Raw genomic sequence first — 24,894 nt, 5'->3', positions numbered from 1 at the left:
ATGCATAGTAAGATAATACAGCCTGGTTGCCTTATTTTACAGATTACTCCTGTGGGCTTATAAAGTGCTATATGTCCACATGAAACAAAAAAATGTGTGATACGATGAGAAATGTTTTCATATTTATTTACATTTGGTGTTAAGAGTAACATCATTTGTTGTATTTAATAAACAATTTTCTATTTTTCTATTACCTTTCTCCTCTCAGATGGAGTCGGGTCCCCTTTGTTTCTCCCAGATGCATACTGCCCACCGTGCTCCTTGTATGATGTCCCCTGCTTAGTCTGTCTTATGCAACTTCCCAGCAGGGGGAGAAAGTGTGCACAATGTGCTCTCTTAAGGTGCCACTAGGCGGTGTTAATTCGCCGCTATGATGAGGGCTGTCTTCCCCTGGTGGCGGCATCTGCACGTATTTCCGCCCCCCTTGGCGTCTATCGCACATGCGTGGGTATTCCGTGCATGAGCAATGACGCCAACACGTTGCGCAGTGAGGGCAGAAGTAACGGCGGCGGCCGAGTTTGTTCAGTGCAGACGCCGAGGGGATCACCTAGGCAACCCGCATAGTGCGGGGAAGAAACGCCTGGCACCATTAAGGTGGGAGAGGGCCCTCCCCAACCCAAAGGTAAGGATGGGGGGAAAGGGGATGGTGTGACCCTGTCGGCTAACTATTTAATTAAAGACCCTATATAATCTCCTGGACTGGATGCACTCCCTCAGAGGACTTTTTGGCATCTCAGCGTGTGGTGACACCTTTCCTGGGGTAAGCACAAGCCCACATTAACATCACTAATATTAACCTTTCTCTACTTTTGAACATGCTCTCATTATTTTTCCTTCCTTCATCTGCAGACTGTGGATAAGGTTCTACCTAATGCCGCATAAACACCATCACTTTATGTGATGAAAAAAAACGAAATTTTCTGTGAAGTAAAAAACAACGTTTTTGAAACTTAAATTTTCAAAGACGAAGTTGCCTACACACCATCGTTTTTTCACAATGCTCTAGCAAAGCGAGGTTACGTTCACCACGTTTTTCCATTGAAGCTAGCTTCATAACTAGCTTCTGGGCATGCGCGGGTGTAAAAACGTCATTTTAAACGTCGTTTTTTGCTACACACAGTCAATTTCTGTGAAGTAAAAAACAACGTTTTTAAAAACGACACATAAAATTGAAGCATGACATAAAACAATGTTTTCCCCCACACACGGTCATTTAAAGTGTCGTTTTTTTTTCATCACATAAAGTGATGGTGTGTACGCGGCATAAATAACTTTCCTTGATTGAAATCTGGTTTCCATTGATTTTTAATAATCTAAGGATACTTTATTACACCTCACCTAAAGGTAATACTTTCAGAATTTTTTTTTCTCTTTATTAGTCACTAGAGTTGAGCGAACCCGAGCTGTAAAGTTCGGGTTCGGTACGGACTTTGGGTTTTTCCCGAACCCGAATAATTCCGGGTTCGGAGTTCCCGATCCACGCTTACTTAACAACCATTGACAGATGGTGATGTCGACGATTGCTAAGGATGCGGCTGTACTGGCACCTGTTGCTTTCTTAATATCCATTGACAAGAAGTTGTCATATATAGCAATAAAAAGCGTCCAGTGTTCATAAGAATGCCTAAATAGGAAAAGTTTGGTCCAAACCTGTGTTTAGTCCAAACTGAAAGCTCACCCCTATTAAATAACATACCAGTGGGTGGCAGGTGGTTAATACATAGACACGATTAGGAAATTGGAATATTACATCTCAATGCAACAAATTTATGCAAAACTGAAGTGATCATATTTTAAACTTTTTCAAAATTCCTTTATTTAGTCAATTAGGTTTGATAAATAAGTGCCTACATATTAGCTGGAAGTGACATTCAAATATATCAAGCCTTTTTTGTAAACAGTGTCATATAATATAATGTAATACTCTTCTAGAAAGTGACTAATGTTTTAAGCAATGCATTTTTATTCTGCTATTGTATCAAGAATAACATTTATTATGTGGTTCCAGAAAAACACAGATTTATGTATCTGTTAAAATATTCAACACCAGGCTTCATTTACATAATGTTGTTAGTGAAAAATGAATTTAATTAAATATGCGTTGAAACTGAAAGTTAGTAAAGATCATTAGGAAGGTTCTAATTTCTAAAAACAGTCATTTGCCATTTACTTTAATTAAGTATTGTGTAAGAGAGATTAAGGTATGGGGAGGGGCAAAACTGATGCATTTACTGTGCATACAGCAGGGATAAAGAATGCATGGATTTAGGTAAGAAAATTCTGCTGTAACCCATAACAACCAAACTATAAAAATGTAAATAGATTGTTGCAAGTTGTTTTCCTGTTGGTTATATAAGATTTTTGTTCATATCACATACATAATGAAGTTAATTTATTAAATAAGGAGACACTGTCCACTTTGCAAAATTACTGTTCACAGAGCTTAGAAAATAAAATGAAGATGTGCTAGCAAAAGTACTTGTTCCCCTTGCATATGATTGGGTATTTAAAGTGAACACAGAGTTAGCATAAACAGTTGCTTATATACTTATGACATTTTTGTAATACTGTAGATCTGTTTGGGACAGTAGTCAAGATAGTTTTAGCTGATATTCATGGAAAGTCTTAAAAGCCAAACTTCAAGCTCGCCAGGTTTGTCAGGTTAATATTAGTCTGCGCACCCTTTCCTGTCTTCCTGTCTTAGCGACACTTGTTCCCCTCCTTTCTTTTTCTTGCTATCTTAGGGACAGGAAGTGAGGTACAATCTCCCCAAATGGGCGATGAATAGCAATTAAAATTGCCAGAGGTATTTCCTTTTTACAAGCAAAAAAAGTTGAGCTTTATCTTGTAAGAAGAACACCTTAGAGCCCTTAGGCAGATACCACGCATCCAATAGGAGAGCCTAAATCATCTTTAACTTTAAAAGTAAAATAAGTTAAATATAATTTAATTCCATTGGGGATGTATGTAAACAATACAAAACATTAAACTTAACCCCCAATATAATCATGAATTTAAAACTGACATTAATACTTAATCCAGTTATTACTAGGTTATTACTTAGTTTAAAATAACAGACATATTATACTTACCTGCTCTGTGCAGTGGTTTTGCACAGAGCAGCCCAGATCCTCCTCTTCTCGGGTTTCTCTTCAGTGTTTCTGGCCCCTCTCTTCTGTTGAGTGACCCCACAGCAAGCAGCTTGATATGAGGGCACCTGAGCCAAGCCACATTCCCTGTGTCTATTCAGACACAGAGTCACGACCCAGCTGCACCCCCTTTTTCTCCAATGGTGCAGCACTGCTTTCTCAGCAAATGAGGAGGGGAGTCCCACACAGACTTAATTTCTTTTACTACACTTCACACTTAATACACATTCACTCATTAATAAAATAAAAATAAAAATAAAAATAAAGATAAAACTATAAAATTATACAATACTCATTTATATTTCTCTATTTTCAAAATTGTGCTCAGCGCTTCCCCCTAAGGCCCACTTGTGGAATAATTATAAATATGATCTAAATAAATACTTCCATATGTGTGTGCATGTATGTATATATACATATATATACACTAACAAGTAACTGATACAAATTCTTCTAAAATGTTCTGCCGCAGGTGTCTAGCCTTTTACCCTTGACCCACCACTCCAAGGAGTGCCGCCCCAACCTGGTGACCTCCTGTAAGTTGCATAACGATCACTCTGCTTTCCCCGTTTGGAGCACCAACATCGGAGTGGGGAGAGGCTGGGATACCACTCTGGGAGACCTCTGGGGCCTTCTCTATTTTGATGTAGGAGTTCGGTTTGTTCCATTCCCATACATATTGATCTGGTAATTTTGCTAATCTTTTGTATAACTTGTTTATGTTTTTTGCTTGTTCTTTTTTCCTCTTCTCCTCTTTTGTTGTCCCCACTATACAAAGGTGGGGCGGGAAAGGGGGTTAATCAACAAAACATTTAATAATTTTTCTGAAGAAGACCCGCAAGGGTCGAAACGCATTAGAAATTGGAATATGCTTGTACCTACACATGCCAAGCTGTATATCCATTTGTTGTGTCATATATGTATAGAATTTTAATAATTTTGTAATACCGCAACTCATAACTTAACTAACTCATATCCCCCTCTTTTGTACATGTAATCTAAAAAAAACTCTCTCCTTTTTATACATTGTTTCCTAAATCATTAATTGCGCTGCCCAAAAACCCTTGATATCTTTTTCGGGGTGAGCAGCACTATCACTCTACATACGTGTTTTGTCCCTTTTCCATGAAACTAAAAATGCCAGTTGACATACCTTTTTGCACCTACTCCCTGTGCTAAATCCAAGTACCCAAAAATGCACTTGACAATAATTCCTTTTAGAAGATAATCCATTTTATTCACTGGCACATATTAAGAGATTAGAGATTGCCACTATAGTTAGATAACAACGAACTAGCTAGACAACAAAAAATGATGGAATTTCACAATGACTAGGATACTGCCTATACTTCTCGAAGTTAGGCTACCATCAATTTTGATCAAAAATGGTGAATGGTTTGTGGGATAAAACATATTAGGAAAGACTGCAGGTATTTAATATGTACAGTCTTGAGAAAAAAATGGAAAGGGAAAACATGACTGAAACCTTTATATACATTACAAATGCTCTTAAGTTTTGGGGGGTCAGTTGGGGGGCAGTATTTTTTTAATATGATGATAAAATCAAGAACACTTGGACATGACCATAAACTAGGAGGGAGGAAAGTTCAAAATTAGCCTCAGGAAGTATTTGTTATACTGAGAGAGTAGTGTTTGCTTGGAACAAACTTCCAGCAAAGGTAGTGTGTCAGAGAACAGCACCCACCTAAATATATACTTGATGCACTACCCTGTCTTTCTGACATCAGTCTTCTACATTTCTATCAAGCCAAGAACTCTGGGCCAAATTCTCAAAAATCTTGCTTAACGTAACTTTAGGGAGTTAAGTTACACTGCCGCAATTTTCCGAAATTAAGTACCGATTCTCAAAGCACTTACCCGGAAAATTGCGGCAGCGCAACTTAACTCCATCCGTCGCAAGGCGTTCCTCGTTTAAATGGGCGATTCCCATTTAAATTAGGCGCGCTCCCGCGCCGGACGTACTGCGCATGCGTGTGACGTCATTTTTCCCGACGGGCAGCGCGCGAACGTAATTTGTGGATAGCGACGGGACAATAAAGTTGCGTCGAAAAAAAAAAATACGCGCCGGGAAAAAAAAATCAAATTTAAAAAAAAATCGTGGCGATCGAAAAAAAGGTCTGATTTTACATGGTGTACTAAATTTACACATTGTAAAACCAGCCCTAGTTTTGCGCAAGCAAATCGGAACTTACACAGAAACCACAATGCTTAAAAGCTTTGTGGATCTGCTTAAGTCCTTCGCATACGCAAAGCGGCATTTCAATGAGAAATGCCCCCAGCGGCGGATGCGGTACTGCATCCTAAGATCTGACAGTGTAAGTGTCTTACAGATGTCAGATCTTCTGCCTAACTTTGGAAAAATCCTTTTGAGGATCGTTTCCAAAGTTAGGCACAGGGATACGCAGGCTGAACAGCAGTTCCGCCTGCGTATCTCCTTTGAAGATTTGGCCCTCTGTTTGCAGAAATACAACTCAAAATCTGAAGAGAGCCTCCATTGTGGTCCACTGCAGACATTCATCCATTCTCCAGTCTTCCAATGGACAAATGCCTTCTGTTAGAACTGGTTATTTCAGATTTTAAACTCATCAGTCTAATGCCCATGTTACCATATTTCTGCACCCCATCTGTTTATAAGTGTGTAGATGAGTTGCTTTGCGTCCGTTTCAGTAGAAAAAAAATTGGCTCCAACTCTTCGGAAAAAAAACACTTCTAATAAGCCTTTTTCAGGCTGCAGGTGTGTTAGTATCAGGGTCCTTGAGATCTCTGCCAGTTCAGAACTGATAGAAGTGGTGGACATCTAGTAGTTTTCACCTCTGGAAATACCTGCCTGTTGTAAAATTTTTCCTTGAGAGAGACCTGATGCAGGATGACCACCTTGTTTTATGTTATTATGCTTTCTTTTGCAATGATTTGTGATGTGGCCACTATCTGCTGAAACCTTACTTTTGTAGTATGGTTGCTGATTGCCTAGATGTATTTCCTCTACCCAAATTTGTGTGCTTTAGTTAATCAGTTTGAATCAACTTAACCAATTTATCATTAGTATCTGCTTGCTATATTTGCCTACAAAGAACTCAGAATTTCTTATTTCAAATAGGTCTTTTGCTATGTTCCTTTTTTGTTCTAAGAACATTCAAATATTTTTAATATTACATCACTTTTTGCAAAGTGGATGTTTGGAAGCCTGGGTGTTTTCTATTGACACACTAGTGCAGAAGACGAACCATTTAAGACAATCATGTTAGAGAACTATTTGAAGAGCCTAAGACCTTTGCATAGTACAAGAACAATTACAAAAAATATGAAACTATGAACCTTTCTAGAAAATATAAATTGGGAAAAAATCTTAGAAACAGAGGGCCAGATTCACAGAACAGATACGACGGCATATCTCCTGATACACCGTCGTATCTCTTGTTCTATCTATGCGGCTGATTCATAGAATCAGTTCCGCATAGATAGCCCTAAGATCCGACAGGTGTAATTGACTTACACCGTCGGGTCTTAGGATGCAGTACCTCGGCCGCCGCTGGGTGGAGTTTGCGTCGTATTCCAGCGTCGGGTATGCAAATTAGCAGTTACGGAGGTTTTTCCCGTCGTTATGTCGGCGCAAGTCTTAGTTTCCCGTCGCAAAGTTAGGGGTACTTTAACATGGTGTAAAATTACTCCACCATGTTAAAGTATGCCCGTCGTTCCCGCGTCGCTTTTGATTTTTTTTCCCCTGGCGTAAGTACGTTACGCACATCACGATTCACAAACACGTCGCGCCGCCGTAATTTCGCGCAAAGCACGTCGGGAAAATTGCGAACGGAGCATGCGCAGTACGTCCGGCGCGGGAGCGCGCCTAATTTAAATGGTACCCGCCTCATTTGAATTGGGCAGGCTTGCGCCAGACGTGTTTACAATACACCGCCGCAAGTTTACAGGTAAGTGCTTTGTGGATCGGGCACTTACACTGAAAACTTGCGGCGGTGTAACGTAAACGGGTTACGTTACACGGCCGCAATTCTATGTGAATCTGGCCCAAAGAACACAGAGGAGAGATGGGTTTGCTCTAAGAGCATATTAAATAAGGGCATTAGCCAGTGCATCCCATTGGGAAATACATTTAAAAGAGTGAACAAAAGTCCTGGATGGCTGTAAACCCCAATTTTTTTTATGTCACAATGTAAAGAATAAGATTTTCTATCATATGTGCCCAGTCTTGCCACACATAGTTAATCCAGCTCTGAGCAATCCACTTTTATTGTTCAGTGAAAATTAACAGGCTTCCAGATAAAAACCTGTCTAAATAAAAAGTTATTTCTGTCCCCTTGCTTTGAGTGACAGGGTTTTTACATATCTCGTGCACTAGCTTGGACACATGCACATTCCTGGATGTTTATCATAATATGGTGGGTGATCCACAGTTTCTTGTGAGAGGTAATGTATGTCACTCGAAGCAAGGGGATGGAAAGGACTTTTTATTTAGACAGGTTTTTATCTGAAAGTCTGTTAATTTTCACTGAACAATAAAAGAGGATTGCTCAGAGTTGGATTAACTCTGCGTGGTAAGACTGGGCACAGATGATAGGAAATCTTATTCTCTACATTGTGACATCAAAAAAAAAATGTATTCTCTCTGGAGAAAAGATGCTTGAGAGGGGATATGATTTTACAAATACCATACTGATGTCCCCACAATAGGGATAAAACTTTTTGGTGGAAGAGAATTTACTAAGACACATGGCCACTCACTAAAATTAGAAGAAAAGAGGTGTAACCTTAAACTGCGTAGAGGGTTCTTTACTGTAAGAGAGACAAGAATGTGGAATCATCTTCCACAGGCAATGGTTTCAGGGGGAGCATCGGTAGTTTCAAAAAACAATTAGATAAGCATCTGAACAACTGCAACATACAGGGATATACAACGTAATACTGAAATATAATCACACACATAGGTTGGATTTGATGGACTTGTGTCTCTTTTCAACCTCACCTACTATGTAACTGTGTAACTATGAATGCAAACAAACAGGGAGCAAAGAAACTCCATTCAGAGGGATTTCTACTGCACTGCAGAGCTCAATTGCTAACCATGAGTCTGGTATGCTGTTGTGTTTCTGACCACTCTTACTTACAAACATTTTGATAAAAATAAAAGCCAAAGCTAAATATTGCGTTTTGAGCTTGTCTCAATCACCCATTGACCCTGATGTTCAAAGACAAGGGAGGAGCCAAACGTACCTGGGTTTAATTCAAGGGGGTTCCATTACGTTTGGGTGTCGATTATGAACCTCGCTGAAGTCAATGGGAGATGAATGAATACCAGACTCTTATCCTACATGAGGATGTGCTATGAATGTTAATACCACAAAAAAGCCTAGAGTTCCCTCTAAAAATACATACCAGACTCTTATTTTTGAAGAGGGCATATGGTTGTCAAATGGACTCCAAGCATGTGGCATGTGATCCCCAAATAAATTTAAGAGGAAATGTAGGAACTCCCAAAATCCATATGGCCATAATTGGTCTGTGATGTCAGCACTATCCCTGCCCCCTTGTTTACATTGCTAGGGATTCCAGCAAATGAAAGGGGGCAGGTGATGTCACTTGTTGCTAAGGAAGCAGTGGGTGCCGTCACATCTGCTTACTTAACAACCATTGACAGATGGTGATGTCGACGATTGCTAAGGATGCGGCTGTACTGGCACCTGTTGCTTTCTTAATATCCATTGACAAGAAGTTGTCATATATAGCAATAAAAAGCGTCCAGTGTTCATAAGAATGCCTAAATAGGAAAAGTTTGGTCCAAACCTGTGTTTAGTCCAAACTGAAAGCTCACCCCTATTAAATAACATACCAGTGGGTGGCAGGTGGTTAATACATAGACACGATTAGGAAATTGGAATATTACATCTCAATGCAACAAATTTATGCAAAACTGAAGTGATCATATTTTAAACTTTTTCAAAATTCCTTTATTTAGTCAATTAGGTTTGATAAATAAGTGCCTACATATAAGCTGGAAGTGACATTCAAATATATCAAGCCTTTTTTGTAAACAGTGTCATATAATATAATGTAATACTCTTCTAGAAAGTGACTAATGTTTTAAGCAATGCATTTTTATTCTGCTATTGTATCAAGAATAACATTTATTATGTGGTTCCAGAAAAACACAGATTTATGTATCTGTTAAAATATTCAACACCAGGCTTCATTTACATAATGTTGTTAGTGAAAAATGAATTTAATTAAATATGCGTTGAAACTGAAAGTTAGTAAAGATCATTAGGAAGGTTCTAATTTCTAAAAACAGTCATTTGCCATTTACTTTAATTAAGTATTGTGTAAGAGAGATTAAGGTATGGGGAGGGGCAAAACTGATGCATTTACTGTGCATACAGCAGGGATAAAGAATGCATGGATTTAGGTAAGAAAATTCTGCTGTAACCCATAACAACCAAACTATAAAAATGTAAATAGATTGTTGCAAGTTGTTTTCCTGTTGGTTATATAAGATTTTTGTTCATATCACATACATAATGAAGTTAATTTATTAAATAAGGAGACACTGTCCACTTTGCAAAATTACTGTTCACAGAGCTTAGAAAATAAAATGAAGATGTGCTAGCAAAAGTACTTGTTCCCCTTGCATATGATTGGGTATTTAAAGTGAACACAGAGTTAGCATAAACAGTTGCTTATATACTTATGACATTTTTGTAATACTGTAGATCTGTTTGGGACAGTAGTCAAGATAGTTTTAGCTGATATTCATGGAAAGTCTTAAAAGCCAAACTTCAAGCTCGCCAGGTTTGTCAGGTTAATATTAGTCTGCGCACCCTTTCCTGTCTTCCTGTCTTAGCGACACTTGTTCCCCTCCTTTCTTTTTCTTGCTATCTTAGGGACAGGAAGTGAGGTACAATCTCCCCAAATGGGCGATGAATAGCAATTAAAATTGCCAGAGGTATTTCCTTTTTACAAGCAAAAAAAGTTGAGCTTTATCTTGTAAGAAGAACACCTTAGAGCCCTTAGGCAGATACCACGCATCCAATAGGAGAGCCTAAATCATCTTTAACTTTAAAAGTAAAATAAGTTAAATATAATTTAATTCCATTGGGGATGTATGTAAACAATACAAAACATTAAACTTAACCCCCAATATAATCATGAATTTAAAACTGACATTAATACTTAATCCAGTTATTACTAGGTTATTACTTAGTTTAAAATAACAGACATATTATACTTACCTGCTCTGTGCAGTGGTTTTGCACAGAGCAGCCCAGATCCTCCTCTTCTCGGGTTTCTCTTCAGTGTTTCTGGCCCCTCTCTTCTGTTGAGTGACCCCACAGCAAGCAGCTTGATATGAGGGCACCTGAGCCAAGCCACATTCCCTGTGTCTATTCAGACACAGAGTCACGACCCAGCTGCACCCCCTTTTTCTCCAATGGTGCAGCACTGCTTTCTCAGCAAATGAGGAGGGGAGTCCCAGGCAGCTGAGATCCCCATTCTGACAGATGACATGACAGAGATCTACAGTGATCTCTTTCATGTCCCAGGTAGCCCATCCCCCATACAGTTAGAACACGCTAAGGGAAACACAGTTAACCCCATTGATTATCCCCTAGTGCTTCCCTGCCAGTGTCATTTTTACATTGATCACTGCATTTTTATAGCACTGATCAATGTAATAATACCACTGGTCCCCAAAAAGTGTAATTTGGGGTCAGATTTGTCTGCCGCAATGTCGCAGTCTTGCTAAAAATCACAGTTTGCGCCATAACCAGTAAAGACAATAAATCAAATTAAAGTCTCTAAATCGATCCCATAGTTTGTAACTTTTGGACAAAACACTATATACACCTATAGTGATTTTTTTTTTTAAACCAAAAGTATGTAGAAGAATATATATTGGCCTAAACTCATGGATAAAAAATATATATTTTTTTAAATATGTATTATAGCAAGAAGTAAAAAAAATTTTTCCCGCTCTTTGTTTGTTTATATTGCAAAAAATAGAAACCATAGAGGTGATCAAATACCACCAAAAGAAAGCTCTATTTGTGGAAAAAAAAAAGAATATCAATTTTGTTTGGGTACAGCGTCGCACGAGCACACAATTGTCAGTTAAAGCGACACAGTGCCGTATTGCAAAAATGGTCATTAAGGGGGCAAATTCTTCTGGTCCTTAAGTGGTTATCCTTGCACCAATACACTTAATTTTACCCTTTTACCCTAAAAATCAAGGTTCAAATCCTTGTCAGGTTTTTCTTGCTGTCTGTGTCTTTATCTCTCTAAATTAAGAGAAAATTTCTCTGGATAAGGTATCCTTTTTTGGAAGACTTCCCCTCACCTTCTGTTACTCCGACATCTATAACATTTTGGAATCCTCATCCCTTTCTGTCTCAAAAACAATGATAATCAGGAAATAGAAATGGTCAATCAATCAGGCACAGAAACAAGAAAAAATTATTTAAAAAATCCTAGCTATGTTCAAAATTTTGAGCTTTGGCTATACTAACTTCCCCCTATCCTTAACTATCAAACTAACACTACCTTAAAGGAGTTGTAAAGGAAAACATTTTTTTTGCTGAAATGACTGTTTACAGGGTATAGCGACAGGATAGTTAACTGATTCCTTTTAACAATTATTAAAAATAGATAAAAATCAATCATATAATGTACCTGTAGTTTCACTTTTGTTTATGCATCTAATTTCATGCTTCTGTAAAGTACAGAGACACAGAGCCAATAGAGGGCAGTGATGGTTTGTAAACAAAAGTGATTGGTTCTGAGGGGTTTAAGACACACAGTAATCACACCTCCTTGATTATTGCCACAGAGAGAAAGCTCCCATGACTTTTTTCATCAGGAAACAGACTGTTCAGAATAGAGAAGGATTACAGCAACATCATAGCAAAAACGAACAATAAGGACATGAAACCAGGACTGCAGTAAGGTAAAGGAAGCTATTTAGCTAAAAAAAAATATTCCTTTAGTGACCCTTTAACACCTATGTCATGATATCGGTAACTACTTATTATCACTATACAACTAAAGCCATTCAATAGTTGAGTTGAACCTGGAAAATCATAACTATATCTACAGAATATACAGTATTTCACAAAACTGAGTACACCCTCACATTTTTGTAAACATTTTATTATACCTTTTCATGTGACAACACTAAAGACTTTTCACTTTTCTACAATTTAAAGTAGCCAGTGTACAGCTTGTATAACAGTGTAAATTTGCTGTCCTCTCAAAAATAACTCAACACACAGCCATTAATGTATACAACGCTGGCAACCAAAGGGACTACACCCCTAAGTAAAAATGTCCATATTGGGCCCAAAGTGTTAATAATTTGTGTGGCCACCATTATTTTCCAGCACTGCCTTAACCCTCTTGGGCATGGAGTTCACCAGAGCTTCAAAGGTTGCCACTGGAGTCTTTTTCCACTCCTCCATGGCGACATCACAGAGCCGGTTGATGTTAGAGACTTTGCACTCCTCCGCCTTCCATTTGAGGACGCCTCACAGATGCTCAATAGGGTTTAGGTCTGGAGACATGCTTGGCCAGTCCATCACCTTTACCTTCAGCTTCTTTAGCAAGGCATGTGAAAAAGGAAAATTCTCGCGCCAAATTAATTGTACTAAATAAATACTTAATTAATTAAGTGATTTATATGTGAAGCTGCTCCCTAAAAAAATCTGAGTACTGAATTTCCGTGGAATGTGGTATGGAGTGAGGGGCACTAAATTAAAAAATGGATTAGGTGTCACAATCAGATTGCAGTAATGTACAGTCTACCCGTATATACAAATCTATGTGAAATATAAATAAACAGATGATTACAATAGTGTCCTTATGTACAATTGTACCAAATATTGTGAAATATTGAAATTAACCATCAAAAGGACTATAGTGCACAGTCCTGTAATTGAAAAAGTCCAAGTGCAAATTGCAAATAATACAATCCCAGGTGAATGGGTTAAAGTGTCGTGTGCAGCGTGCTCATAAATCTTCAAAAGGCCAAAGTGCAAGGAAAGGGTGATCCACCTTCACCTAAAAGTCACCAGAGCTAATAATAGATGGCTCCTTACCGAACGGTGTTGACCAAATTAATTAAAATATGGTCAATAAGGCAGTCGGAATGCATGGTTCCCTCAATGAACTGTAGCTCCCCAGTGCCAGCAGCACTTATGTAGCCCAGACCATGACATTTACACCACCATGCTTCACTGTAGGTAAGAAACACTTGTCTTTGTGCTTCTCACCTGGTTGCCTCCACATACATTTGACATCATCTGAACCAAATAAGTTTATCTTGGTCTCATCAGACCACAGGACATGGTTCCAGTAATCCATGTCCTTAGTCTGCTTGCCTTTAGCAAACTGTTTGCGGGCTTTCTTGTGCATCATCTTTAGAAGAGGATTCCTTATAGGACAACATTAATGCAGACCAATTTGATGCAGTGAGCAGCATATGGTCTGAGCACTGACAGGCTGACAACTCCACCCCTTTAACCTCTGCAGCAATGCTGGCAGCACCCCATACGTCTATTTCCCAAAGACAACCTCTGGATATGACCCTGAGTACATGCACTCAATGTCTTTGGTTGACCATGGTGAGGCCTATTCTGAGTGGAACCTGTCTTGTTAAACCGCTGTATGGTCTTGGCCACCATGCTGCAGCTCAGTTTCAGGGTCTTGGCAATCTTCTTATAGCCTGGGCCATCTTTATGGACTCACTTTTGTTGCCAGCGGTTTAGACATTAATGGCTGTGTGTTGAGTTCAGGGGACAGCAAATTTACACTGTTATAAAAGTTGTACACTACTTTACATTGTAGCAAAGTGTAATTTCCTCAGTGTTGTCACATGAAAAGATATAATAAAATATTTACAAAAATGTATGGGGTGTACTCACTTTTGTGAGAAACTGTATACTGCTGTAGAGCATTGGGTTATACTGCTTGGAAAAAACGGAAGAGACTTTAATGATAAGTAATTTTATTTTACTTTAAGGTCATTTTGTTGCTGTAATATCAGAGTTTGCCTCTGTCAGGGCTGTGTATTCTTTTTGTTCAATGTTTTACCCTAGTTTCTCCTAATTCCCTTTGAAGTGCTATTGAGCAAGCAAAGAGGATTAACATCTCCAGTATCACCTGCACATTTTTAGTACCATAGATGAAAGGAAAAGCACAATATTCATGCTAATATATTAATTAAACATTTTATTTCTTTAATATGCAAATGCATCCTATGGGTTTCAAGACATCAAATAAACTATTAACGTCTGAAACGGGCACTTTACAGCCTTTTCATGAATAAGGAAGATGATTTAAAGATTGAAGTAATTTTACATCAGCTTGTAATTAGAAACTTGTTGAAGTAACTAAGCAAACTTCGGAGTAGCATTTATAATGTATTAATATTAATCTATGTAGAGAGAGTTTATTGTTTATTAAAATAGTTCAGCACAGAAAATGGGTTATCTCTGGGTAGAATGGCAAAAGAAGACCTTGGGAAAACATGCACTTGTTTATTATAGGTGAACAAAAGGAACACCTGAACAATAAAGTACACCTTTCACAATATTGGGTACTGAGCATGTAAAAACTGCTTGCCAAAATTATTAGAAGATTAAGAGGTATTGGCAGCAAATGTTCAATTATAAAATCTGAGCTCAGACTCACCTGTTTTCATCAACTGATCTTTAGACATATGCACAATGAAATATTTTGTTTCGGAATTTCGGTTTCGCCCGAAAAATACATTTATTTAGTTACTCCCAAAATTAGTTTTTATTTATTTTGTTTTGTTAAAAAATGCATTTATCGGAAAATCCTATTTAATTAAGGTCGAATCTGTCAATTAAAGGCTCATGGTGTCTGTCGGATGTTCTAAGAAGATTCGACAAAGCAGCTAAACTGTACGACACAACCATCGTACATTTCTGGTTGAATGCTCCGCCCACAAGCTATAGTAGAATTCTAATGTTGTCTGACTAGTAATAATTACAATTATTATTACTAGTCAAACAACATTAGAATTCTTCTCTAGCTTGTGGACGGAGCATTTGCCTGTAAATGTCCGTTCGCTGCGATTGTATGTTTTTAGCTGCTTTGTCAAATCTTCATGTCTCTATAATGTTGAGTCTTTTCTCTCTATGCTAAATAATCTTGGATTAATAGAGTTAGGCTGGGCACATTCAACCGCAGGTTCAATAGACACAGATCGCTATTGTCACTGTCATTTTTAAGAGGAGAAAGTTTGGTGAGACTTTATATGAGGCAATGACACAGTCATTTACCTCCATCCCTGTTAACTGTCATGTCGAATCTTCTATCTATCTATGGCAAACTGTTGTCGCAACGATAAGAAAATATAATTGATACTAAAATAAAGCTTTTTTTGTTTCGGATCTTTCAAATTTCGGATTTCAGTTTCTGCGCGTTCGCTATTGTTTGTTAAAATGAACACGAAAATCCCTGAAATTCTAATGAAAATGCATTTGGATTAAAACGAATGCACATGTCTACTAATCATTCCTTGTGGTCCCTGTTCCAACATTAAAGGACAGTAGGTGTGCAAGGTAAGAGGGGTAGGGCCAAGTATAACTTTCACAGGAAAAGTTGAGAATGTAAATAGCTTTATTTGACTATCTCTCTGTATCCAAGGATCAATTTGGAGCATAGATTTCATTCAAACACACTTAGACCTAATTGTAATTAAGTGGGGTTGGCTTTAAATGTAGTAATTTTTGTAGTTTTGAATGGAATGGGAAAGATAAAATGTTTTTTAGTCATGTTTTATTTCTGATTGTGACAACCTTTAAAAGGAATAGGTTGCAAGAATGTCCCCTGGACATGATGCACAGCAGACAGTAATAAAACATTGGCAGATGTTATAAACTTTACCAACTCTCTGCCTGTAATGAATAGATTTACCATCACCTTCTGCCCTAACAGGCTCTAAACCTATCCAAACCCAAAAGATCAGCTCAGAAGCAGTGGCGGTGCGTCCATAGAGGGCGCCGGAGCGCTGCCCCCTCTCGCTCGCACCGCCACTGACACAATACATAGATTCATGCATTGCATAAATCTATGTATTGTCGATGCTGCCGCCAACTATTCAGACGGCTGGCCCCCTGGTGAGCGCCGGCCATCTGAATAATGGCAGCTAGTTGGCTGTGAAAGTGTAGGTTTTCCGATTACAGCCCTCAGGCTGTAATCGACTTCCAAATACTTATCCAAGGGATGCACAGGGGGTGCGTTCCTTGGATAAGACTGACAGGCGTCTCAGCCAATCAGGTTCACCGGTTCTGGTTACCGGTAACCTGATTGGCTGAAGCGTCATCGAGGGCAGGGAGAAGACATCGAGAGAACGTGGAAGGAGGGTGGCCGACCCCAGAAAGATAAGTACCGGGCGGGGGGCAGCATTTTACAGGGCACAGCGGCAACAATTAAAGGGCACATTGGCGACAATTGGCACAGTGGCGACAATTGGCACAGTGGCGACAATTGGCACAGTGGCGACAATTGGCACAGTGGCGACAATTAAAGAGCACAGTGGCATCAATTGGCACAGTGGCGACAATTAAAGGGCACAGTGGTGACAATTAAAGCGCACAGTGACGACAATTGGCACAGTGGCAACAATTGATGGGCACAGTGGCTGCGTTTGATGGCATGGCACAGTGGCTGCGTTTGATGACATGGCACAGTGGTGACAATTGATGGCACAGTGGCTGCGTTTGATGGGCACAGTGGCTGCATTTGATGGGCACAGTGGCTGCATTTGATGGACACAGTGAGGCTGCAATTGTTTTTTGTTTTGTTTTTTCATTTGTTTGCGCCCCCCAAAAAATGTAAGCACCAGCCTCCACTGCTCAGAAGTCCATAAACCATTTATTCTTGACAATGGTGTCACAACCTGTAGAAGAACGGTATCCATCACAATTTGGTGCCCAAAAACCCCACTTCATGAGAAATGATGTTGCCGCCAGGCTTCCTTATATGAACTGTATCAAAATTTCCCAAATGAAAACCTTGAGCTGGAAGTGTACAGAGCTCAATGGCTGTGTGATGGCATTGCCAGTACATATAAAAAGCTTTGACATTCAGTTCAGGATTTATGGCCTAAGCTGGGACAAACAGCACACCAGTCCTCCTCAGGGCTGTAGGACTGTAAACTTGCTTAGCCTATTCTCAATAGGCCACGCTGGAGGAACAGTGCAAGTTTTTCCTAAAGACAGTGTAATGGCTAAAATCCAGAAATACAGCTTCCAGTCCTAAAAAAAGGTGAGGATGAATGTTTTATATCATTGCATAGTGGATTAATAACAAAAATAAGATTCCCAAGGAAGAAGTCATTACAGTTCACAATAAATATTATTATATATTATATATCAAGGAAGAAACAATCCAGGTGTGTACGATGACCCAATTGGAACCAAGTAGGAGCGCTAGCCCTGCTCCGCCTCCGTAAATGGGTTTCACACATCCAACCTGTGCTTAATCATTAGTAATTAGTAATGATTAAGCACAGGTTGGATTTGTGAAGCGAGCCTACGTGACTAAATATCTGGGGCCAGATTCACATATAATTGCGGTGGCATAACGTATGTCATTTACGTTACACCGCCGCAAGTTTTCAGCGCAAGTGCTTGATTCACAAAGCATTTGCCTGTAAACTTGCGGCGGCGTAGCGTAAAGCCGTCCGGCGCAACCCCGCCTAATTTAAATGGGGCGTGTATCATTTAAATTAGGCGCGTTCCCGCGCCGAACGTACTGCACATGCTCTGTTTTGTAATTTCCCGCCGTGCTTTGCGCGAAATGACGTCGCACCGACGTCATTTTTTGAACGCCAACGTGCGTTACGTCCTTTCCTATTCCCGGACGACTTACGCAAAAAAAAATCAAAATTCGACGCGGGAACGACGGCCATACTTTAACATGGCTAGTCTAAATATAAGCCATTGAAATAGCAGTCGCAACTTTACGACGGGAAAAGCCGACTAGCGACGATGTAAGAGAATGCGATGACCGCGCGTACCTTCGTGGATCGCCGTAAACAGCTAATTAGCATACCCGACGCGGAAAACGACGCGAACTCCACCCAGCTGGCGCCGAAGTATTGCATCCTAAGATCCAAAGGCATACAAAGCCGTACGCCTGTCGGATCTTAGCCAAATGCCGTTGTATCTTTGTTTGAGAATTCAAAATAAAGATACGACACGGCAAATTTGAAATAACGTCGGAGTATCAGCAGATACTCCGGCGTACTTTTTCTGTGAATCTGGCCCCTGGTATATCCTGGGGATTTTTAATAAAGGCACGCTATTTTTGGAACCTTTGGATGTGCAGCCATTTCTTCTCTTTCCAAATAAATATTGAACACAAATCCAGATGTCATTGCATAACACTGAAATAAATACATAAAGAATAATAAGGTCACTCCTGTAGACAGGCTTATGCTTTTCTGAAGAGTATTTTCTAAACCTCTGCACTTATCATTTTCTTACTGATTATATATTGCATCAGAGTGTTTGGAATGTAAGATTATTCCTTTGAAAATCCCTAATGATCTTTCCTCACTTATTCACCACAAAGGAGAACATTTCAGACACTGTGATAAATAGCATGCATGAATTTATGTATGGACATGTATATTTTGTGCATCCCTGGAGAAAATTGTGATAAATAACTTTTAATAAATAGACCTCACAAATGTACGGTACATCCTTTTTTTCTAGTATTATTAGCAGACTTAACCCCTTAGGTACTGGCAGTTGTTAACCCCTGTGTGACCTAGACCAATGTAAAAGTTGATCTAAACAATATAATTAACAATAGATGAGGGTTTTTTTAATAGGTGCACCACATCTGAAATATGAAAACCTTTATTGAGAGACCAAACAATAGTGGCCTTTTAGGATGGAGAGTTCTTATAATGCATTTTCAAGAAATGCAGCTAGAGACATCTCCAGCCTTCCACATTTACAATGTACAGCATATTTCATAAATAATTCAACATGTAGTGGAATCTCAGAAGTTGTTTTAAATCTGTTTAATTAAAATAATACTTGGTGCTACTACCATGAAGGTCCTTGTTCAGTTACTCCTTATTATAGGTTGTCAATAGTCTCCAAAATGTGCTCCTGTGCGTCCCTGGTGGGGACTTTAAATAGTTATGCAGACACATCTTGGCCAGCTATTATTGCTGTCAGTAAGCACCCATAAACCATGATGGGCAGCCAGTGCTGGAGCAAATGCATATAGACATTATAGTGGCAAAGGGTGTAGGTGTGGCGCTGATCACGTGTTTTATAATGTGTGTGTTCTCAACTCCCTTACTATTCTTCTTTAAATAAATTTGTGTGCATTGTGCTGCATGTGCAAACTATGCTCATATAAAAAATGTGACTATAATATACAATAAAGTAACTGACAAGTGCTATTTATTCATATGTGACTTCAATCCTTGAATTAGCCAAATGATGCATTCCTTGAAAAAAAAATGTGTATATATATATATATATATATATATATATATATATATATATATATATTGTAAGATGGGGGTTGTTAGCTCTCGTGGTATATGCGTTTTTCAACCCAGTCAGGAACTATATTTAAGGGCATGGTAGCCCATTTTTATTAAAATGAAACAAAATAAAAGTCCAAACAAAGGTTTCCCACGCAGGGGGTTCTTCTCCATCAAATACACAGAACAGAAAATGCTAGCCCACCTGGCTCTCTGTAGCAGTATCTGTAGCAGTACTTCTGCTCTTTATCCTGGTCACCCAGACCAGCGGACTCCTCAAAGTCGACCGCTTCCCTTTAGTGTCTACAGCTCTGCCTCCTGCAGTCACCAACATTCTGGCTGCCTCTCTGACTTCTGGAGATCTCCTGTCTCTTAGTGTGGAGCTGTCTCCAACTGGGAGCCATGAGGTCTTCCTACACTCTCATTATAAAGGGCTGTGCTCACCTGAGCACACATCCTGCTGATCATCCACACAATCTGGATACAGGGTTGGAGATCCCATCCCACCCCAGACACTGAGGAATCTCCAAACTACAGAAGCCCTTGTCAAAATACCAAAACCTGGAAAAAGCTGCAAAAGCAGTCTTCTCCAGTCCACATCTACGCTCTGTAGTCTTGCACCTCGCAAATGTGCATACCCTGTGTCCAGAAAACTGTCCATTTTACCGTGACAGTAGCTCCTACTGTCACTATATATATATATATATATATATAGCCCTTCAATAAATGTAAATAATCCAAAAAGTGACAGGTGCTCTTCAAAAAGTGACAGTGGAGATATACTCACATTGACGTCTTGATGACAAAATGCAATAATTGTTGATTATCCCGGCTTCCTGTTTTATTACTAGTTTTTAATACACAGTGTAAATGTGAGTATATCTCCACTGTTTGGCACAATAAAACTTTTTAACCACTTCAGCCCCGGAATGATTTGCCCCCTTCCTGACCAGGCCATTTTTTGCAATATGGCATGCGTCACTTTAACTGACAATTGCGCGGTTATGCAACGTTGTACCCAAACAAAATTGATGTCCCTTTTTCCCCACAAATAGAGCTTTCTTTTGGTGATATTTGATCACCTCTGCAGCTTTTATTTTTTTGCGCTAAAACAAAAAAAGCGTAAATTTTGAAAAAAAAAACACAATATTTTTTACTTTTTGCTATAAGAAATACTGTATCCCCATTTTTTTTTACGTAGGGATGGGCCGAAATCCCCCCCAAAAAAATTGAAGCCCCCAACACACACATATACGCATGTATGAACATAAACGCATGCGTCTGGGGTAGGGATGAGCTGAACATTCGGTTCGCACCAGAACTTGCGAACACACCAAATGTTCGTGTGAACTTTAGAACCCTATTAAAGTCTATGGGACTCGAACATTTGAAATCTAAAGTGCTAATTGTAAAGGCTAATATGCAAGTTATTGTCCTAAATAGTGTTTGAGGACCTGGGTCCTGTCCCAGGGGACATGTATCAATGCAAAAAAAAGTTTTTAAAACGGCCGTTTTTTTCAGGAGCAGTGTATTTAATAATGTTAAAGTGAAACAATAAAAGTGAAATATTACTTTAAATTTCGTACCTGGGGGGTGTAAAGTTAGCATGTGAAATATTGCATGTTTCCAGTACATAGAACTGTCCCTGCACAAAGTGTCATTTCTGAAAGGAAAAAAAGTATTTTAAAACCGGACTTGCGGCTATAATGAATTGTCGGCTCTGGCAATTCAGAGAGAATTAATTCATAAAAAAAAAGCGTGTGGTTCCACCCAAATATCCATTCCAGACCCTTCAGGTCTGGTTTGGATTTTAAGGGGAATTCCACCCCAAATTTAAAAAAAAAGTGGCGTGGAGTTCCACCAAAAATTCACACCAGACCCCTTATCCGAGCATGTTAACCTGGCCGGCCGCAGAAAAGAGGGGGGGACAGAGTGCGCCCCCCCTCTCCTGAACTGTACCAGGCCACATGCCCTCAACATGGGGAGGATGGGGACAAGGGCCTCATCCCCACAACCCTTGCCTGGTGGTTGTGGGGGTCTGCGGGCGGGGGGCTTATCAGAATCTGGAAGACCCTTTTAACAAAGGGGACCCCCAGATCCTGGCCCCCCCTATGTGAATTGGTAATGGGGTACATTGTACCCCTACCATTTCATGAAGGAAGTGTAAATAGTTGGAAAAAACACACACACACACCGTAGAAAAAAGTCATTTATTAATAAAAAATAAATATAAAAAATCCAGTGGTGGTAATCTACTCGGTCCCAGCTCCCTGCTCCAACGTTGTCTGTATCCCGTGACAGGTGATCTCAGGTCCAGCGATGAGAAGATCCATCCATCCAGAGCGCAGCCACGCTGACCTCCTCTCTCCGTTGGACACAGCCCAGCGAATGACACGCTGTAGCTTTGACATTTCTTATATAGGGGAGGCGGGGCCACCTGTCACGTGACCCTGCCCCCTCTGACGCACCCTCTGCTATGTCACTGGGGAAGCCCAGTCTTCCCCCTTGCGTCAGAAGGGGCTTCCCCAGTGACGTAGCAGAGGGTGCGTCAGAGGGGGCGGGGTCACGTGATGGGTGGCCTCGCCTCCCCTTTATAAGAAATGTCAAAGCTACAGCGCGTCATTCGCTGGGCTGTGTCCAGCGGAGAGAGGAGGTCGGCGTGGCTGCGCTCTGGATGGATGGATCCTCCCCATGTTGAGGGCATGTGGTCTGGTACGGTTCAGGAGAGGGGGGCGCACTCTGTCCCCCCCCCCTCTTTTCTGCGACCGGCCAGGTTAGCCGCAAGTCCGGTTTTAAAATACTTTTTTCCTTTCAGAAATGACACTTTGTGCAGGGACAGTTCTATGTACTGGAAACATGCGCTATTTCACATGCTAACTTTACACCCCCCATAGGTACGAAATGTAAAGTAATATTTCACTTTTATTGTTTCCCTTTTAGCATTATTAAATTCCCTGCTCCCGAAAAAATTGACGTTTTTAAAACTTTTTTTTTTATTGATACATGTTCCCTGGGGAACGACCCAGGTCCCCAAACACTTTTTAGGACAATAAATTGCATATTAGCCTTTAAAATTAGCACTTCAGATTTCGTTTTTTGCCGCGAACATGAGTTTGACTCAAACTCGAAGCTCATCTGGGGCATATACGCATTAAAAAGGTTGATTGCAACACATTTGTTACATATTGCCATGCATGCCAGAGTGAGAGACATTTTTGTAGCACCAGACCTCCTCCATATCTAAAAAGATGTCCTATAGGGGGGTTTTAAAGTGTCATCTGTAGAAAATACAAGTTTGTTACCATTTCACTTCATTCTTTTCTTTGGTGGTTGTCTTTCAATGCTTTTCCAAGAAATATAATAATTTATTTCATACTGCATTTAAATCTATATAATCCAGCAGACTACTTCTAGAGATGATATCAAACATAGGAGTACTGAAAGTAATTATTCCTTATGGCACACACAGAAAGCAACCACGATAATGACAAATGTTAATATAATAAAAGACCTTCAATTCAAAGTCAACTTTTAAGCTACAAGGAGAAAGGAAGTTTAATATATGTCTTTAATGGTATTTGATCTTTCATCTGAACTTGGTCATATTAATCCTCACATATTTATAGCTTCTTGGATGCGTGTTACATTATACATACAGTGACCATTAAAATGGTAAAAATGGAATCGATTAGAAGTGGTCCCTGTTAATTTATACTAAAAGAAACGTTTCATTTTCAAAGACTTTATAGTTATAAAAGTGTGTGTTATATCATTAAATTATTATTGGTTAATCTATACAGTATAGTACATTTTAATTAATTTAATTAAATTTAATTTAATTTAATTAAATTTCTTTTGTACATGCTTCCAAAGAAATAAAATGCACTTTGGCCTAATTATATTAAGGAAAGTCAGTAAATAAAAAATAATGATTATGTTTTTCTTCACCTTCCATGAAAGCTCTGCTGAAAACCTCAACAGCCTACCCAGTTTGAACCTCTTGTGGGATAGCTAATAAAGTCTTCCAGCTGAGGCTCAGAGTTTATTAGGTTCATCAGGAACTGGCTAAATTTTGATCCATATGTAGCCCTCTCTGTTTAACAGAATTCTTTTTAGCTGGCTGAATGAAAAAACTGAGACATGTATGGTCATCTTCAGGTTAGCCATACATTGTATGGATTTCAGACAGTTCATGATTAGTTATTGGTAGCCCTGTTGGCCTCCCTCCTGCTCGATCAAATGAGCCTGCCAGTAAATTGGCAGCAGAACTATGTCTCAAATTTAGATGCAGCCTGTGAGTATTTATACAGCAGCCACTGGCGGCTGTCAGAATACAATTGCCTGGCAGGGGAATCCATCCATTTGTACTGTACTGTATAGTGAGGATGGAAGAAGCTGTTGGATTTTTTTTATTACGTCTGAATGGCTGAATGAAAAAAAAAATCAATCACTGTATGGTCAGAGTGTAGCCTGGTACACACTAAGGGGCAGATCCACATACATCGGCGCATTTTTGCATCGGGCGTATCGTATCCAAGATACACTACGCCGCCGTAACTTATTTTTTTTTTGGAATCCTCAGAGAATTTGCGCCGTAAGTTACGGCGGTGTAGTGTATCTTTGGCGGCATAAGGGCGCGCAATTCAAATGGATGTGATGGGGGCGTGTTTTATGTAAATACATCGTGACCCGCCGTAAACAACGTTTTTTTTTAATGGCGCATGCGCCGTCCGTGGGGGTATCCCAGTGCGCATGCTCGAAATTAAACCGGAACAAGCCAATGTTTACGACGGTGACGTCATTCTACGCAAATCCCTATTCGCGAATGACTTACACAAACAACGTAAAAAATTCAAAATTCGACGCGGGAACGACGGCCATACTTAACATTGACTACGCCTCATAATAGCAGGGGTAACTTAGTCCATGACTAAGCACTGACGCCAGTGCGAAACGTTGGCCATACTGATTTTTGTGGGCTTGCAGTGACTGTATGCACAGTTGAAAATAAAGACATCTCTTTTAAAGAAAAATTTTGGAGAGCGGCTGTCCAGCTTTTGTTCTTTTGTTTTTTGCCATTACCGCATTGCCAGCACCCTGGTGGTTCAACAACCCCTGATCATCACGAGGCTCACCTGGAGCGGTGAGAATTCTGCCTTTGCAAAATGCAGTGGAATTTGTTGT

This window comes from Rana temporaria, chromosome 1, assembly GCF_905171775.1.
Source record: "Rana temporaria chromosome 1, aRanTem1.1, whole genome shotgun sequence".
Classification (NCBI taxonomy): domain Eukaryota; kingdom Metazoa; phylum Chordata; class Amphibia; order Anura; family Ranidae; genus Rana; species Rana temporaria.
Note: the sequence above shows the minus strand (reverse complement) of the source record.